The sequence below is a fragment of the Rhinoderma darwinii genome, chromosome 1 (genome assembly GCF_050947455.1).
Source record: "Rhinoderma darwinii isolate aRhiDar2 chromosome 1, aRhiDar2.hap1, whole genome shotgun sequence".
NCBI classification, from domain to species: Eukaryota; Metazoa; Chordata; class Amphibia; order Anura; family Rhinodermatidae; genus Rhinoderma; species Rhinoderma darwinii.
Window position 1 is genome coordinate 75595323 of NC_134687.1, and position 16708 is coordinate 75612030.

Below are 16708 nucleotides of genomic sequence, written 5' to 3' on the forward strand. Positions count from 1 at the left end.
CAGGGTGGTAGGGGCCACTGTTTTTGGCCTTCCCCAGCCTAATACTACCAGCCTGAGGCCACCCTGGTGCCTGCTCGTCACTACAGATGGACGGGTACTGGTTCGTACCCGGCTCTTCCCAGCTGACAAGCTGAGATGTGTCAACAGGAGCTATCTCTAGTGCAAGACTAGTAAATATTATTATTCATTATGTATTTCTCTCCCCGGGATTGAAATTGATACTAAAACACTGTGGGAATAAATATATAAATTAACCATCTACTTACCAGGAGTTGATCGCGTTGTCATGTTCCCTGGCACTCGCGCGTCCCTGGTTATTAATTTGTCGGCAACTGACACGTATTGTAATTATTTATCTACCATTAAATGATTCTTAAGTGGTAGACTACTCCATCGTATTCCCAGATGTAAAAATCAATGTTGGATAAACAGTAATATCAGTCCAATCATATGTTTAGCGTTCCACTCGACTTGTGTGTTGAGCCGCAATCTATTTTCACGTGTCGGGAACCGGATATAGCTCCAACCTCAGCTGTCAAATCTTTCATTCTCAGCCATGACTAAGGACGAGGCTAATCCTATCATGTGTGATACTGTCTGCTGAGCCAATGTATCTAATCCTATCCATAGTTTATAGGGTCGTAGTGCTATAGATATGCTATGCTGTCTCCTATACACACATTTTTTTTTGGGCGGACACATATGTATTAGGGCTATTTCCCCTGACATTTTAAGCCCTGAGGGTCACACGGCAGCGTCCGTTACGGCTGAAATTACGGTGCCGTTTTCAGGAGAAAACAGCACCGTAATTTCAGCCGTAATGGCATGTCCATGGAAAACGGGTCCATTTACGTCTGAAGAAGTGACAGGCACTTCTCTGATGCGGGCGTCTTTTTTACGCGCCGTCTTTTGACAGCGGCGCGTAAAAAAAATGACCGTCGGCACAGAACATCGTAAAACCCATTCTAATGAATGGGCAGATGTTTGCCAACGCTTTTGAGCCGCATTTTCAGACGTAATTCAATGCTAAAACTCCCGAATTACGTCCGTAAATAGGGTGTGTGAACCCAGCCTTAGTGACGCCCCGGCTGCTAGTGCTGCATTGTTGGGTCACTTAGGAGACCCAGCGATGCAGCTGAAAGCTGCGGACCGTCGGCCATGAGGAGTTTGCGGGGGGGGGCCCAATAAGAACTTTTGCATCGGGGCCCATGTGCCTTTAGCTACGCCACTGAGTACACGTAATACCTTTACTTCAACAGGGTTATAAGTTTGGTCAATAATGGTTAGGTTAAACTTACACACCTGGTGGTCAGGGGGTCAATTGAACTTCCACAAGCTTTATTATAACTTTCTGAAATGTTTTAATACTGTTATTTTTAAACAGAAGGTATTATGATCAAACCTATAAAATCACGGGGAAGTACTCAATTTATAATTTCTTTGTGTTTTTCAATGAATGATGTGATTGACATGTCCTTCTGAGGGATGAGGACTGAGTTATTCATGCCGACCGCCACGGGCAGCCACTCTTGATAACAATCTCATTCATCATATCATCATTGCAGTAAGTCACAAAGAGGATCACATGAAACCTTTAACAGATCAGTTAACAAGTTTCATTCATTCTATGATGCTTCTTACAACCATGAAAATAAACCATTAAAAAGAAAAAAAAAGAAGGGATTTATTTAAAACTAGAGCAGTTACAAGTTTTTGCTCATATTACGTATGTAAGGGCCTAGATATCATTTTGCATTGTTTTATTTTTTATGCTGTGGTTGTTGTATGTGATTCTTTAAAAAGTTTATAGCATTTTAATGTGTAAAATTAAAAAAACAACTTTACATCTTACATTTTTAATTTGAGTACTCCAGGTATCTTCAGAGTCTATCAACACCTCTGGTTGTTATCCAGCATGTCCGGAAACAGATATAGCTAATAAATAATTTTAACCCTTTCACTGCTAAGGATGTACGTAATATGTCAAGACTAATATGTGTATGTCAGAATCTTCAGTCTTCGAAGAGTCAAACCTCTAGCTGCAATATTCAGGACACAACACTCGTTAGAAGTCGGGAAGCAGGTTAAAATGTTTTTCTTTTCATGGTTCTGTGTAGGGGAGTGGAGGTAGGATAAGGTAGCTACAAGTAAAAGGAGGAAGAAAGAACAGGGAACGCGGTTGCGGACCTCCGCCACCACTTACCTCCTGACGGCCGCGACTGCAGACTCCTCTCTTCATTCCGTGATCTCCCTCCTCGGAGACGGCAGCACATGCGGCCGCTCTGGCTTGAAGTGTCCTCTAGGCCAGAGTGCGAACATGCAAGATCACCCTGGACTATAAAAAGGGCCCTGCCCTTTCACTCCTTGCCTAAGTGTTGTTGTGTATTCCCATGTTAGTCTTAGCAAATGGTCCCTTAGTGTTATCCTGTTCCCATTGTTCCCGAATCCTGCTTCCTGTATCCCATGCTGTGTTTGTTCCTGTGCCTTATCTAGTGTTGGAGTTGTATTATGTCATCTGCCACGCCTGCTGTAATACACCACGTCTGGTGTCTTCTGCCACGCTTGTTGTAATAAACCACATCTGGTGTCATCTGCTACGCCTGTTGTATAAACCACGTCTGGTATCATCCGCCACGCCTGGTGTCATCTGCCACATCAAATTCCATCTGTGCCAAAGCCTCTGCTACTGTCTGGACTCTCACAGGTACTCTTGTACTAAGGACTCTGCATAGACTTTACAGGCTGTTTGGCCAACTGCTACTCCGCTACGGCGGTACGGCCCAGTCCGCATACCCATAGATCGTAACAGCACACTCAGGCCATGGACCCCGCTGGTCAACCCAAGACCATGACGACATCACAAAGCATGCAGGCAGACATGTGAGACCTCCGGTCATGACAGGACCAGCTCCTCCAGGCAGTGAACACCATTGCATATATCGTCTGGATACTCAAGCTGCAGTCTTCCTGGTACCTGCTCCTGTTTAAACTGCTGTTCCTCCTGCTACACCTCCTGTGAGTACTGATCCCCGATTCTCTATGCCACTAAATCCTCGCTACAACGGTGACGTGAGGACCTGCAGGAGATTTCTAAACCAATTCAATATCCACTTCAGGCGGCATGCAACCCCATTTGGGAACGTCAGGGACCCATGACTTACAGTGTTTCCTGCAGGCTTTCCGTACAGTATTTGAAGAAACAGGGAGAGTCTCTTCTGCAGCTGCATCTCTTCTGACCCTTCGCCAAGGAGACACCTCTGTGTGCGAGTACGCAATTCGGTTTTGTACCCTGGCTGCAGTACTGGCTTGGAACAAAGAGGCCTTGATGGCTACCTTCTGGCAGGACTGTCGCCTGATATTAAAGACGAGCTTGCCGCTCGAGATCTGCCATCTGCCCTAGATGATCTCATTTTTCTGGCCACCCGAATTGACATGAGGATCCAGGAACAGTCCAAAGAGGTTCGCCGGGACAGAAGACCCCCTAGGCTGGCTTCTACTTTCCAGCGACCCCTGCTGTCCTCATCAGTTGTTCCACCAGAGGAACCTATGCAAGTGGACCGTCTCAAATTGTCAGTCCAGGAGAAACAACACAGACACACTTCAGGACTCTGTCTGTACTGTGGCTTTGAAGGCCATTTTGTGAGTTTGTGTCCCCAGAAGCCAAAAAACTCCAGTGCCTAGGTTTGGTTGGAGAGACAACAATACGTGGAACGGCGCTAAATAAAGAATTCTCTCCCAAACTGTCCATTCTCGTGACCATAGTGTGCGGCGAGATGACGCTCCAGGTCTCTGCCTACCTGGGCTCCAGGTCCGTGGAAAACTTTATCCAACAAAACCTAGTGGATCATCTCCAGTTGCCCACAGTCCCTCTGGAGATGCCTCTGGCTGTTGCCTCAGTGAATGCACTTCCTTTGCCCGATCCTATCGTGTCTGAGACCAAGCCACTGAAGCTCCAAGTTGGAGCCCTTCACACTGAACAGATTGCATTTCTTGTCTTGCCTAAAGCCGTCAATCCTGTTTTGCTGGACCTGCCTTGGCTCCGGCTACATGCCCCAGTCCTTCACTGGAGTTCCGGAGAAGTTCTCCAATGGAGCTCCAAATGTTTCCACCGCTGCCTGTTACAGATACATTCTGTCCAGCCTCCACTGTCTCAATCATCAGCTGACGTCTTCAGCAAGAAGTAGGCAGAGATGCTTCCCCCACACTGGTCTTATGACTGTCCGATTCAACTGGTCCCAGATGCTTCACCTCCCCGTAGACGGGTATATCCTCTCTCCTTGCCAGAGAACCAATCCATGTCAGCCTATGTCAAGGAGAATCTGGAGTGGGGCTTCATACAAAAATCCTCCTTCCCGGCCGGAGCTGGGTTCTTCTTGATTAAAAAGAAAGACGGATCTCTTCGACCCTGCATTGACTACCGTGGTCTCAATCAGATCACTGTCAAGAATGAATATATATTCCAATGCCATTGATCTCCGAATTATTTGACAGAATTTGAGGGGCCAAGATTTTATCGAAACTGGACTTGCATGGGGCTTACAACTTGATACGAATCCGTTGAGGTGATGAGTGGAAGACGGCATTCAACACTCGAGATGGGTACTATGAATACCTGGCAATGCCCTTTGGTCTGTGTAACGTTCCCGCGGTCTTCCAAGAATTAGTGAATGATATCTTCCGAGATCTCCACTATGTCTGTGTGGTGGTCTACCTAAATTATATTTTGATCTTCTCCCCACATCCGACGACACATCGGGGGCATGTCCATCAAGCAATGTGGCGATTAAGGGAGAATCGTCTGTCTGCAAAGCTGGAGAAATGCCTTTTTGAAAAAAATTCTCTGCTCTTCATGGGCTACATCATCTCTGACCATGCCCTCAAGATGGATCCTGAGAAAGTAAAGGCCATCCTGGAATAGCTGCGTCCTCAGGGTCTGTGGACCATACAGAGTTTTCTGGGATTCGCTAACTACCGGCAGTTTATCCCAAATTTCTCGTTACTGATGGCTCCCATCTCTATGTGAAGGATGATTTATTTGCTTATATTCTCTGTATGAAATTACATTGTGAATTATCAAGCAGGATGCCGAATTACTAAGATATGTAATATGTGAACGTGATGATAATGTTTAAATGATTTAGTTTCGTGCAGCAGCCATCTTGTCTGGAGTTCCCATCTTGGTTTTATTGTAGTGAATAGAAAAGTCATTGTTCCTTTAATACAAGTAATGTTGATTTCGTATGTTTTATCTTTGACCTTGGTTCCCATGCGAAGTTGGACAGGGAAGGGAGATGGGAGGGTGGCAAGTATGCGTGAAGGAAGGTCTCCCCCATCTCCACGAGAACATTGTGTCCAAAAGAGATAAGGCCTGCAAAACCTGATGTGTGAAGAATTATAATGATGTATCTGGGATGTATTTTATTGTATGCTTTTTACTGAATAACTTACATTGTTACATTGTCTCTGATTGGTTAACCTCAAGCCTACACCCCTTCTGAATTTCAGTTTAACAGTTTGAGTTTGGTAATAAATCCTTCAGAGGAGCATTTTGAACATATTAGCGTGTCTGTGTGTTTTCTTCTCCTCTCTCGATATATATCGGTGAAATATCCTAATTAGGATACTGACTAATGGAGTCTGGCCTTGAGAGTCTGTTTGGACTCGTATAAATTTCAGTCTAATATATTTTGAGCAATGGATTTCCACGACATCTACCCTTACCAAAAAAGGTGTGAATGCCAAGGAGTGGACTCCAGAGGCAGAATTAGCATTTAATAGCCTCAAGAGTGCCTTCACTTCAGCCTCGATCCTCCATCATCCTGATGTATCGCAACAGTTCTCATTGGAGGTGCACTTCTGTTCCACAAAGGCCTCAAGGGAAAGGCAGTAGTGTGTGGCTATCACTCAAGACTTTTTTCTTCCTCAGAGCGCAATTACTCTATTGGGTACTGGGAGTTACTGGCCATTAAGCTGGCACAGGAGGTGTGGAGACATCTGCAAGAGGGTGCAGCTCATCCCATTCTGATATACACCTACCACAAGAATCTCACCTATCTCCAGTTAGCTCAACAACTAAACCCCCGTCAAGCCAGTTGGTCGCTGTTCTTCACCCATTTTCAGTTTGTGCTCGACTTCTGTCCCGCTGACAAAAATGTGAGGGCTTCACCCATTTTCAGTTTGTGCTCGACTTCTGTCCCGCTGACAAAAATGTGAGGGCTGATGCCCTGTCCAGGTCAATTGATACAGAGGACACTGTGGAGACCCTTTAATGTATCATAGACCCGTCATGCATTATTACTGTTAATCCCCTGCAAGTTAGAGACACCCTTCGGGTGTGTGCCAGGCAGCTCTGTCTCTTTCCAGTCCCCATAAATCCATGGGTAAGATACATGTACTTTGTGTGCTCTAGTTGTATATTATACACTCACAGCAGTATCATGTGTTTTCATCTAAGAAATATCTGTTATTATTTTTGCTATAGATGTATAATCCTCATTGTATGATTGCATAATTATAGCACATACAATATAGTACAGTACATTCAATGTTTAATTATAATCTGCATGTAAATACTGGAGTTTGTTACTTGTAAATGCATACTTCTTACTTGCTGCCTGGTTTTCAACCTACCACACTCTGTGGTCATCATCTCTGCTTTTAAATGTATGTTTTTAGATTGATACTGTAAAGGGTTTGCCTGACACAGGTTCTGTGTCGACACCCGGGGTTAATCAGCCTTCATCAGCTCCAAGGTCTGCTAGAGTGACGCGATCTGTTACCACTCAGGCTTGCAGGCTGAGGAGAGGGAGAACCTATCACAGCCTGGCCTGACGGTTCTAGCTCCTGCCCTTGGTCTATTTATACCCTCACTTGCAGCATGTTCCTTGCCTGTGATTCTCTGGTTTTCTGGCTCTGCTATTCCTGCTATTTACCCGATTGACCGCTGTAACCTTTTTGACCCTGGTTTGCCTGACTATTCTCCTGCTCTGTTTTGCTACTACGTACTCTCCTGGTTTGATTCGGCTCGTTCACCACTGCCTGTTGTTCACGGTTTTCCGTGGGCAACTGCCCCTACTTCCCCTTTGCTTCTGTGTGCCCTTGTCTTGTGTTGTCTGTCTTGCACTTACTGAGCGTAGGGACCGTCTCCCAGTTGGACGCTGTCACTTAGGACGGGCCGTGCAAGTAGGCAGGGACTGAGTTGCGGGTAGATTAGGGCTCACCTGTCGGTTCCCCCATCCCGATTCATTACAGATACACTAATAAAATGTATACATTTTATATTGATTTTTGTGGAATTGGACTTGTTCTTCTATAGGTTCAGTGGCTATATATATGAGTTTCCATCAATTAGCACATGTACAGTTGTTGGCTGAATGGGCCCACCCCCTTAGACTCATTTGAGTCTTACCAACATGTTATCTCTTTGCAATGGGGTGTGAGGCCTCAGTTGTCCTCTAAATAGGTTACGATTATAGACTGTTATTTGGCTAGCTGCTACTCCGCTACGGTGGTGCGGTCTAGTGGGTCCGCATACCCAAATATGGTGACACAGGGTTTGAGACTGTGACCCCCTCCCCCCTTCCAGTGAACCCAGGGGGTAATACAATAACTTTTGTTGGTCTCACCCACCTTAACAGTCAGAGAGAATATGTGCTCTCTCAATGTCGCATAAAAAAAAGGTCCTATTTTTAGTAGAAGGGTTAGATGAGCAGTTGCACATCTAATCACCCCTTTGCTCCTAACCAGGACACTTGACAACTCTGTGACTCAAATATTTACTGGCATCTGGATCACGGAAGTTTTTGGTCTCTTTAGTATTGATCATTTTGTGAAGATATTTGCAAATTGACAAAGACAGGAGTGGAATACAGTATATGAACTCTTCACATCTTTAACTTTTTGGTATAGGACATGTGTGAATCAGGCTCTGCTTGGGCTGTGCTTTGACACAAAAGTAGACAAAAGCGCCCATGAGTGTAAAATTTTGGGTGGCTTTTTTTGCAATGTGCCAGGCAAGCACATTGACTAGTTTACCTCCATCTCCACATTACAGTCGGTTCCCAGGAGGACAGGGTATCTGGCCTGATTAACTGAGAGCTCCGTCAGCTGAGAGCCTAGGGAAGGCAACACCGGAACGGGATAGATGGAGCAAAGGGGAGGAGAGAGGGGCAGGTTCTGCTGGACGGAAAGAGAAGATAGCGGGAAGGCGACAGGAGTAGTGTGTCCGAAAAAGCAATAAGCAAACAAGGAGGTTCCACTTGACCTGCGGGGCTGCAGTTCAGGAGAGGTCCTGCAAGATAAAGAAGACGTGCAGTCGGAGAGAGACCCAGTGTGCGGGTGTTGGGATGGACGCACAGAGTGCCAGAAAAGAATCTCACTTTCCCCTACCAGATAACAAACTGTCTCGAACTAATCACTGGAACAAATCCTAGCACCTTGTGAATTATGAGTTTGATTTGCATCTTCCCTGTAATGTCAGGGTAGGGAGACAGACAGGTGAGCCCTAATCTACCCGTCACTCAGTCCCTGCCTACTTTCAACGACCCACCCTAGGCGACGGGGTACAACTGGGTGACGGTCCCTACACTCAATAGGTGCACGACAGATAAACAGACAAGGGTACAAAGAAGCCGGAGAAATGGGGAAGTTGCCCACGGGAACACCGTGAGCAACAAGCGAGGTGAACGAGCCGAGTCAAACCAGGAGATGAGCGAGGTACAAAAATGCAGAGCAGAAGAGTGGTCAGTAAAGCCAAGGTCAATAACGAGCAGAGGGTCAGTAGTTCAAGAAGCTGCAGCAGGGCCAGGAAACGAGCAGAGAAGAATCACAAGCAAAGGAGGAACAGGAAAGGCAGGTATAAATAGACAGAGGGCGGGAGCTAGCTCCGTCTGGCCAGGCTGTGATAGGCTCTCCCACTCCTAAGCCTGCCATCCTGGGTGGTGGAAGATGGAGTCAGTCTCACAGACATAGAAGCAGGTGCAGACTGATTACCTATGGGCGTTGACACAGAAGCTGTGTCTGGCAGATCCTTTACATTCCCCTTGTGAACTTCAATTGAAACCAGAATTTCATCCCTTGTGGATTACAATTGAGACCTGCATCTCACACCTTGTGGATTACAATTGAGACCTGCATCTCACACCTTGTGGATTACAATTGAGACCTGCATCTCAAACCTTGTGGATTACAATTGAGACATGCATCTACCCCGGTGACTATCGTTCCTCCCCTGTATTACAATATCAGTTGCGATGACTCACAGTAGCATATGAACATTTGGGGTCTACTTTTCCAGAGTTATTTTGTAAGAGACATTAGTTATGAATGACGAGAAATACCTGTCAGTTACTGTTCTCCTTACTGTTGAATACAGGAAATGGTTTGAGTAACTCTTTTGCGTGGTCTTGACACTTGGTGTAGTCGGCAGTATATTAAATAATGACAGAAAACACAGCCTCATCCTTCATGCCCATCCCAACTATGGTGCTCTTTGAAACACTACTGACTTATCTTCTTAAGTTTAATGGGTAGAATTTCCTGCTCGAAGAGTGGCAAGAGGGGACAGGAAAAGCCGCCAAGTTGTGTAACATAGCCCCTCACCTGAAGGCAAAGTTAACGTTGAATGCATTAGAATGCGAGGCCCACCATACTCTTACTGCCAGAGTAGTACAGGCACACCTTCGGCAAGATCGCGCAGCTACTAAAGGACGTGTATGGAGATACTGCATCAGTGTGCTTTCTAAGAAAATGTTTCTTTGCCCATTTCCAGAAAGTTCCTGCCCCAATTCGCAATTATGAAAAAAGTATGAAAATGATAGCTAATTTTTTTTCTAACATTTGTAACAACTTAATAGAAGAGGACATCTTCAAGAGCATATAATGTTAAATAACATGCATTATTCTACAGTGTATCCAATGCTTACTAAATACATTTATTCGCTGTGGTATTTTGGATGGAATGTCTTTTATTAATATCCCGTTTGCCCTTTTATATATTCCCCTCTCTTCTGCCTCTTTTACATTTGCAATAGGCCTCATCAGGAGTAAAGTACCATTGGTTTCACTGGGACTGGAGATGAGAAGATGGGGCCTAAATAGATCAATGCATCTAGTCCCATTCTAATCATGATTTGGCTCCATTCTCAAGAAAATTTGGCTTTGGTAATACATTTGGGGATTTATGCTTAACAAATCTAATGATACTCAAATTGTTTCAGTCAATTAATGGCTCTTTAGGACAGTGTAATATTTACTCTTGAATACTCTCAGGAAGTAATTGTACTAAATTATGGCATTCCCTGTGAGCGATGAGGATTGATTACAGTACAATTATTGCTTGGAATACACTTAATGATAATGCTGCAAAGCAGATCAGCAAGTTCATCATTTCATATCTACACTTTATTGATTCAAGGTTAGTAGTTTATACATCAGTAGTTAATAAATCCCTAAGTGATTCCTGGATGTAGTAGGGTTTGTTAACTCTTGATTGGTATCCATGTAGCTAATACTTGTTAATGCAAAATACAGGTTTATATAAACAACTTACTGTTTTTAAGGCCGGTGTTTTGTTTTGTTTTGTTTTTGCTCTCGGTTCCCCTGTAAAAAGAAAGACCTACTAGTATGTATGTCCCAAGGCCACTGCGTTACTATTCTGTTTGGCATAGGCTTAACTTGGGTCTAAAGGATTATTCATTCTTCACCCCTAACCTTCTCATGGAGGTATAGATTTCACCAGAGAGAATCCACAGGTCACTATCCCAGAATAGTCTCCGTTTTCAACAGCTGGCACGTACACTAGCAGGTGATTCGTAACGCTGTGCAGAAGTGGGAGACAGAAGCATAATTATGCATTTCCAAGGTAAGAATGGGCAGAGTTCTTGCAAAATGTGCACAGTTTCAGGACAGGGAGCAAACAGGATCAAGGTCAGTGGATGGCTGAAACCAGAGAGACATGGCATACAAATACTTTAGTAGAGTACCTGTACCAAATGGAAGAAATTCTTAGGCATAGGGGAGAGTCACAAGGAGCCTAAAAGAGCAAAAGATGCTCAGCCATAGGCTGAAAAGTATTTGAATTTGTCAGGCACTGCTCCTCATTCAAGGGACCGGGCACTATGTGCACACGCAGCGGCAGGAGCTCAGCTTCAGCAAGGAGAACAAGCTAATTACCAGTTTGAGTGGGTGAGCTGCCAGCATACCATTATAATTCTATGTGTCTTTTTAGCTTTTAAGTACCGGAACAGTCAAATATTGAAAGTGTTCCGAATGAGAATCTATTACTATGAAAACTATGTACACCTTTGAAAACATTTTTTTGTTTTATAAAAATGTGTATTAGTGTGTTTGGTGCAACTTTCTAACTACCTTTTATTAAAAATGTGTTTTACTTTTTGAGATACAGCTGCTTTGTATCCTGTATACAGAGCAGCTATATCTAGCACTGAAATCTGTATCTATCAGGTCAGCGGCACTGACAGATTCAGTGTCAGCGGGATCGAGCTGTTACCAATCACATCTACGTTCATAACTTAGATGTGATCGACAACAGGTGGATCCCGCGTGTCAGAGACGCGCAGGACCCACTCACACTGAACCCGTCAGCGCCGCTGACCTGACGGATTAAGGTCTCAGCGCAAGACACAGCTGTTCTGTATACAGGATACAAAGCAGCTGTAGCTCAAAAAGTAAAAATAATTTTCAATAAAAAGTAATTAGAAAGTTGCACCAAACACTGATAGACATTTAAGTTTTCAAAGCTGTATATAGCCTTTAAATTAGAGCTAAAGAATAAAGCGAAAGGAAGCAGTGGAAAGTAAAGAGCATATGCAACAGCTTTACTCCCCATTGTGACCCAGCTTTGCCAATCTGCTACACCAATAGGCAGAGGCGTAGCTAGCTTCTCCTGCACCCGGGGCAGAGATTCAGATTGGCGCCCCCCCCCCAACTTATTTCCCGATATCTCCTTCCCCCTCGCCATGTTTTCTTTCCCTACCAATCAATGAGGTGTAATTTTTTTCCACAATTTTACAAGCGATGTAGTTCTATAATGTAATTAACATAAAAATAAATTAAAAGAAAATAAATTAAAGAGGCCACACACAGCCCCCTTGTAGATAGTGCCACACACAGCCCCCCTTGTAGATAGTGCCACACACAGCCCGCTTCCCCCCTAGTAGATAGCGGCACACTCCCCCCCCCCCGTTGTAGATAGTGCCACACACAGCCCGCTGCCCCCTTGTAAATAGCGCCACATTCCCCCGTTTTAAATAGCGCCACACTCCCACCCCTTGTACTTAGCGCCACACTCCCCCCTTGTACTTAGCGCCACATTGTGAACAGACCGTTGAGCGGTAGCCTACCGCTACCACTCTCCGCTCTGCCTGGTGTGACTTACCGGAGGAGCCGAGGAGGTCATGCGGCGCAGGCAGCGGCGGAGTTCCTTCTGACTAGGGTTGGTGACAGCCAGGGCCGGCCTTAGCTTGGCTGGCACCCTGTGCGGGACTCTCTATTGCCGCCCCCTAAACAAACCAAAAATTAACCACATATATGGACACACTAGAACATATATACTGTACATACATAAAGATAGATATTTAGACATACAGGTAAATATACATACACACATCTGGAATACATACATACAGGTAAATATATAGACGTACAAACACATATACACACACACACACACACACACACAGACACACACGCACCGGCAGATAAATACACAGACAGGAACATATACAAATACATAAAAGGCACAAATATACAAGCACAAAGACACATTCACAAACAGACCCATATATACGCACACAGGCACATATGTACACAGCACAGATAATGTAGTAGTGTTACCTGCAGTCCTATGTAACACCCCAGATAACACACAGTGATAACTCTGAGTACAGATAATGTAGTAGATGTTACCTGCAGTCCTATGTAACACCACAGATAACATTCATAACTCTGAGTACAGATAATGTAGTAACTGCTGCCTGCAGTCCTATGTAACACCACAGATAACACATAGTGATAACTCTCTGATTACAGATAATGTAGTAGCTGTTGCCTGCAGTCCTATGTAAAACCACAGATCACACAGTGATAATTCTCTGAGTACTGATAATGTAGTTGTGTCCCCTGCAGTCCTATGTAACACCACAGATAACACAGTGATAACTCTCTAAGTACAGATAATGTATTTGTGTCCCCTGCAGTCCTATGTAACACCACAGATAACATATTGTGCTAAATTACAATCTCAGCTCTGCTACACAGTACAGATATTGTAGTAGATGTTACCTGCGGTCCTATGTAACACTACAGATAGCACACTGATAACTCTCTGAGTACAGATAATGTAGTAGATATAAGAGACAAACACATGCAGAGACAGAGACACAGACAGACAGAGACACACACACACACACACACACACACACACACTGTAACATATACACATACAAAGACACACTACACACACACACACACACACACACACACACTGTAACATATACACATACAAAGACACACTACACACACAGACACTCACCATGTCTCCTTGCTGACAGGTCAGGACGGGCTGTGGGCGGAGCTTCCTCTCTGCTTCTCGGCATGTGTAACTTCAGATGCAGGGAGGCTGCAGCATGGGAGTGGACCTGTCCCCTGACCTGAGTCATCTGACCTCATGTCAACGTGAGGTCAGGTGACAGGTAAGGTGACTGGACTGGTCCACTCCCTGACCGTCACAGACCCCAGTCAGAACGCCCTAATTTCCTGGCTCTTCCTAAGCTGCTGCAGGTGTCCGACATATGGGGCGCGTGTCAGCAGCGATCAGCTGCTCTTCGGCGCCCCCCCTTCCCTTGCGCCCGGAGCACATGCCCCGCCTGCCCACCCCTAGCTATGCCCCTGCCAATAGGAATCATGTGATGCACTCTTTGACTATTTATTTCTTTGTTCTCTTTGACTCACTTCTTTTTTGGAGTGCATAACATGAGGTTAAGTGGATGCATTTGGCTCCATTAGAATTGGGGTACTAGGGAATTACGCAAATGAGGCCTGTTACAGTGAGTACCAAAATATATGGTCAGAATAATTTGCAGGCATGGTTTCTAGCATGACTTTTTTTCATATTTTTCCTAAAAAAAACAGGCCCAAATACAACCCAAATCCACATCAGAAGACCCATGCCCACCACGAGATGGGCAGCTACAGAAATTCTATTTCAATGGTGTGAGACTTAAAATTAGTGTCCACCGTAATGTCTAAATGCCACTTGGCTGTGTGTAATGATCTGGATGGTGGTTTGTACCTACACATTGGCACTATGGCAATACTGATCAGCACAAGCACCTAGCAGGAATTGTTGTCATTAGGATAGTGTCTGAGATGAACTTGTGATGGGTTACCTTCAATATCTAATTTTACACTGTTCAGTGATTGTATGACCAGGAACTAGGTGCAACATATTGAGTAAAAATGATCAGGATAAGATATTGCCAGAGACAGGATCTGCACATACTGTACATGGTACATGAGTATACACAGTATAGCCATAACATTAAAACTACCAACAGGTGAAATGAATAACATAGATTATCTGGTTACAATGGCATCTGTGAAGGGGTGGCATATATTAGGCAGCAAGCGAACAGTCAGTTTTTGAAGCCGATGTGTTAGAAGCATGAAAAATTTGTCAAACGTAAGGATCTGATAAAATGTGATGACTAGATGACTCGGTCAGAGTATCTCCAAAATGGCAGGCCTTGTGGGGTGTTCCCGATATGCAGGGGTTAGCACCTTTCAAAAGTGGTCCAAAAAGGATAACCGGTGATAGGGTCAGCTTCATCCAAGGCTCAATGATGCACATGATCAGCGAAGGCTAGCCCCTCTGGTCCAATCCCAGAGGAGAGCTCCTATAGCACAAATAGCTTCAAAAGGTGCTGCTAGCTATGAAAGGTGTCAGAAGACACAGTGCATCAAAGCTTGCTACGTTTGGGGCTGGAATGCCGCTGACCGATTATTGCGTCCATGCTGACCATTGTCCACAGCCAAAATCACCTACAATGGGCCATGAGCATCAGAACTGTACCATGGAGCAATGGAAGAAGGTGGCCTATTCTAATTAATCACATTTTCTTTTACATAATGTGGATAGTAGGTTGCATGTGTGTCACTTACCTGGGGAAGAGTTGACACCAAGATGTCCTATAGGAAGACAGGGGCGTAGCTAGGAGGGGGAAGCGGGGCATGTGCCCCGGGCGCAGTTCAGAGGGGGGCTCCAGCGCCCCCTCCTCCTGCACTATAATTGTACCTGTGTCGCAAGGACACAGGTACAATTAGAAGCAATGAATGACCAGGCACGTTCCGTGCCCGGCCATTCAGCGCCTTTCCACGAATGAAGTGACTGGTACCTTTTGTACCAGTGACGCTTCCGTCGATGAAAGGCGCTGACTGACAGGGAAAGTCATCCTGCCCAGCCAATCAGCGCCTTTCATAGACGCTGCGTTCAACCCCCTGGAGACCTGCACAGAAGAGAGCAGGTCTCCATGGCTGCCGGACGGCGTGGGAACGGGAATAAGGTGAGTTTGAAATGTTTATTTTTTTTAATTGTAATAGAAGTGTGGCTGTATCTGCGGGGGGGACTTTGTCTACACGGGGGACTTTATCTACGGGGGGTGTCTATCTACAGGGGGACTATATCTACAGGGCTGGGCTATATACAGGGGGACTATATCTACAGGGCTGGGCTATATACAGGGGGACTATATCTACAGGGCTGGGCTATATACAGGGGGACTATATCTACAGGGCTGGGCTATATACAGGGGGACTATATCTGCTGGGCTATATACAGGGGGACTATATCTACAGGGCTGGGCTATACACAGGGGGACTATATCTACAGGGCTGGGCTATATACAGGGGGACTATATCTTCTGGGCTATATACAGGGGGACTATATCTACAGGGCTGGGCTATATACAGGGGGACTATATCTACAGGGCTGGGCTATATACAGGGGGACTATATCTGCTGGGCTATATATAGGGGGACTATATTTACAGGGGGGCTATATACAGGGGGCTATATCTACAGGGGGCTATATACAGGGGGACTATATCTACAGGGCTGGGATATATACAGGGGGACTATATCTGCTGGGCTATATACAGGGGGACTATATCTACAGGGGGGGACTATATCTACAGGGGGGCTATATACAGGGGGACTATATCTAAAGGGGGGCTATATACAGGGGGACTATATCTACAGGGGGGCTATATACTGGGGTGGGCTGTCTATAGAGCACCATATACAGGGGTGGGCTATATAGTATATAGCCCCCTGTAGATATAGCCCACCCCTGTATATGGTGCTCCATAGATAGCCCACCCCAGTATATAGCCCCCCCTGTAGATATAGTCGCCCTTTATATAGCCCAGCCCTGTAGATATAGCCCCCTGTAGATATATAGCCCACCCCTGTATATAGCCCACCCCTGTAGATATAGCCCCGCTGTGTATAGCCCCCCTCTGTAGATATAGCCCCCTGTATATAGCCCACCCCTGTAGATATAGCCCCCTGTGTATAGCCCATCCCTGTAGATATAGCCCCCTGTGTATATCCCAGCCATTTGTATATCCCAGCCCTGTGTATATCCCAGCCCTGTGTATATCCCAGCCCTGTGTATATCCCAGCCCTGTGC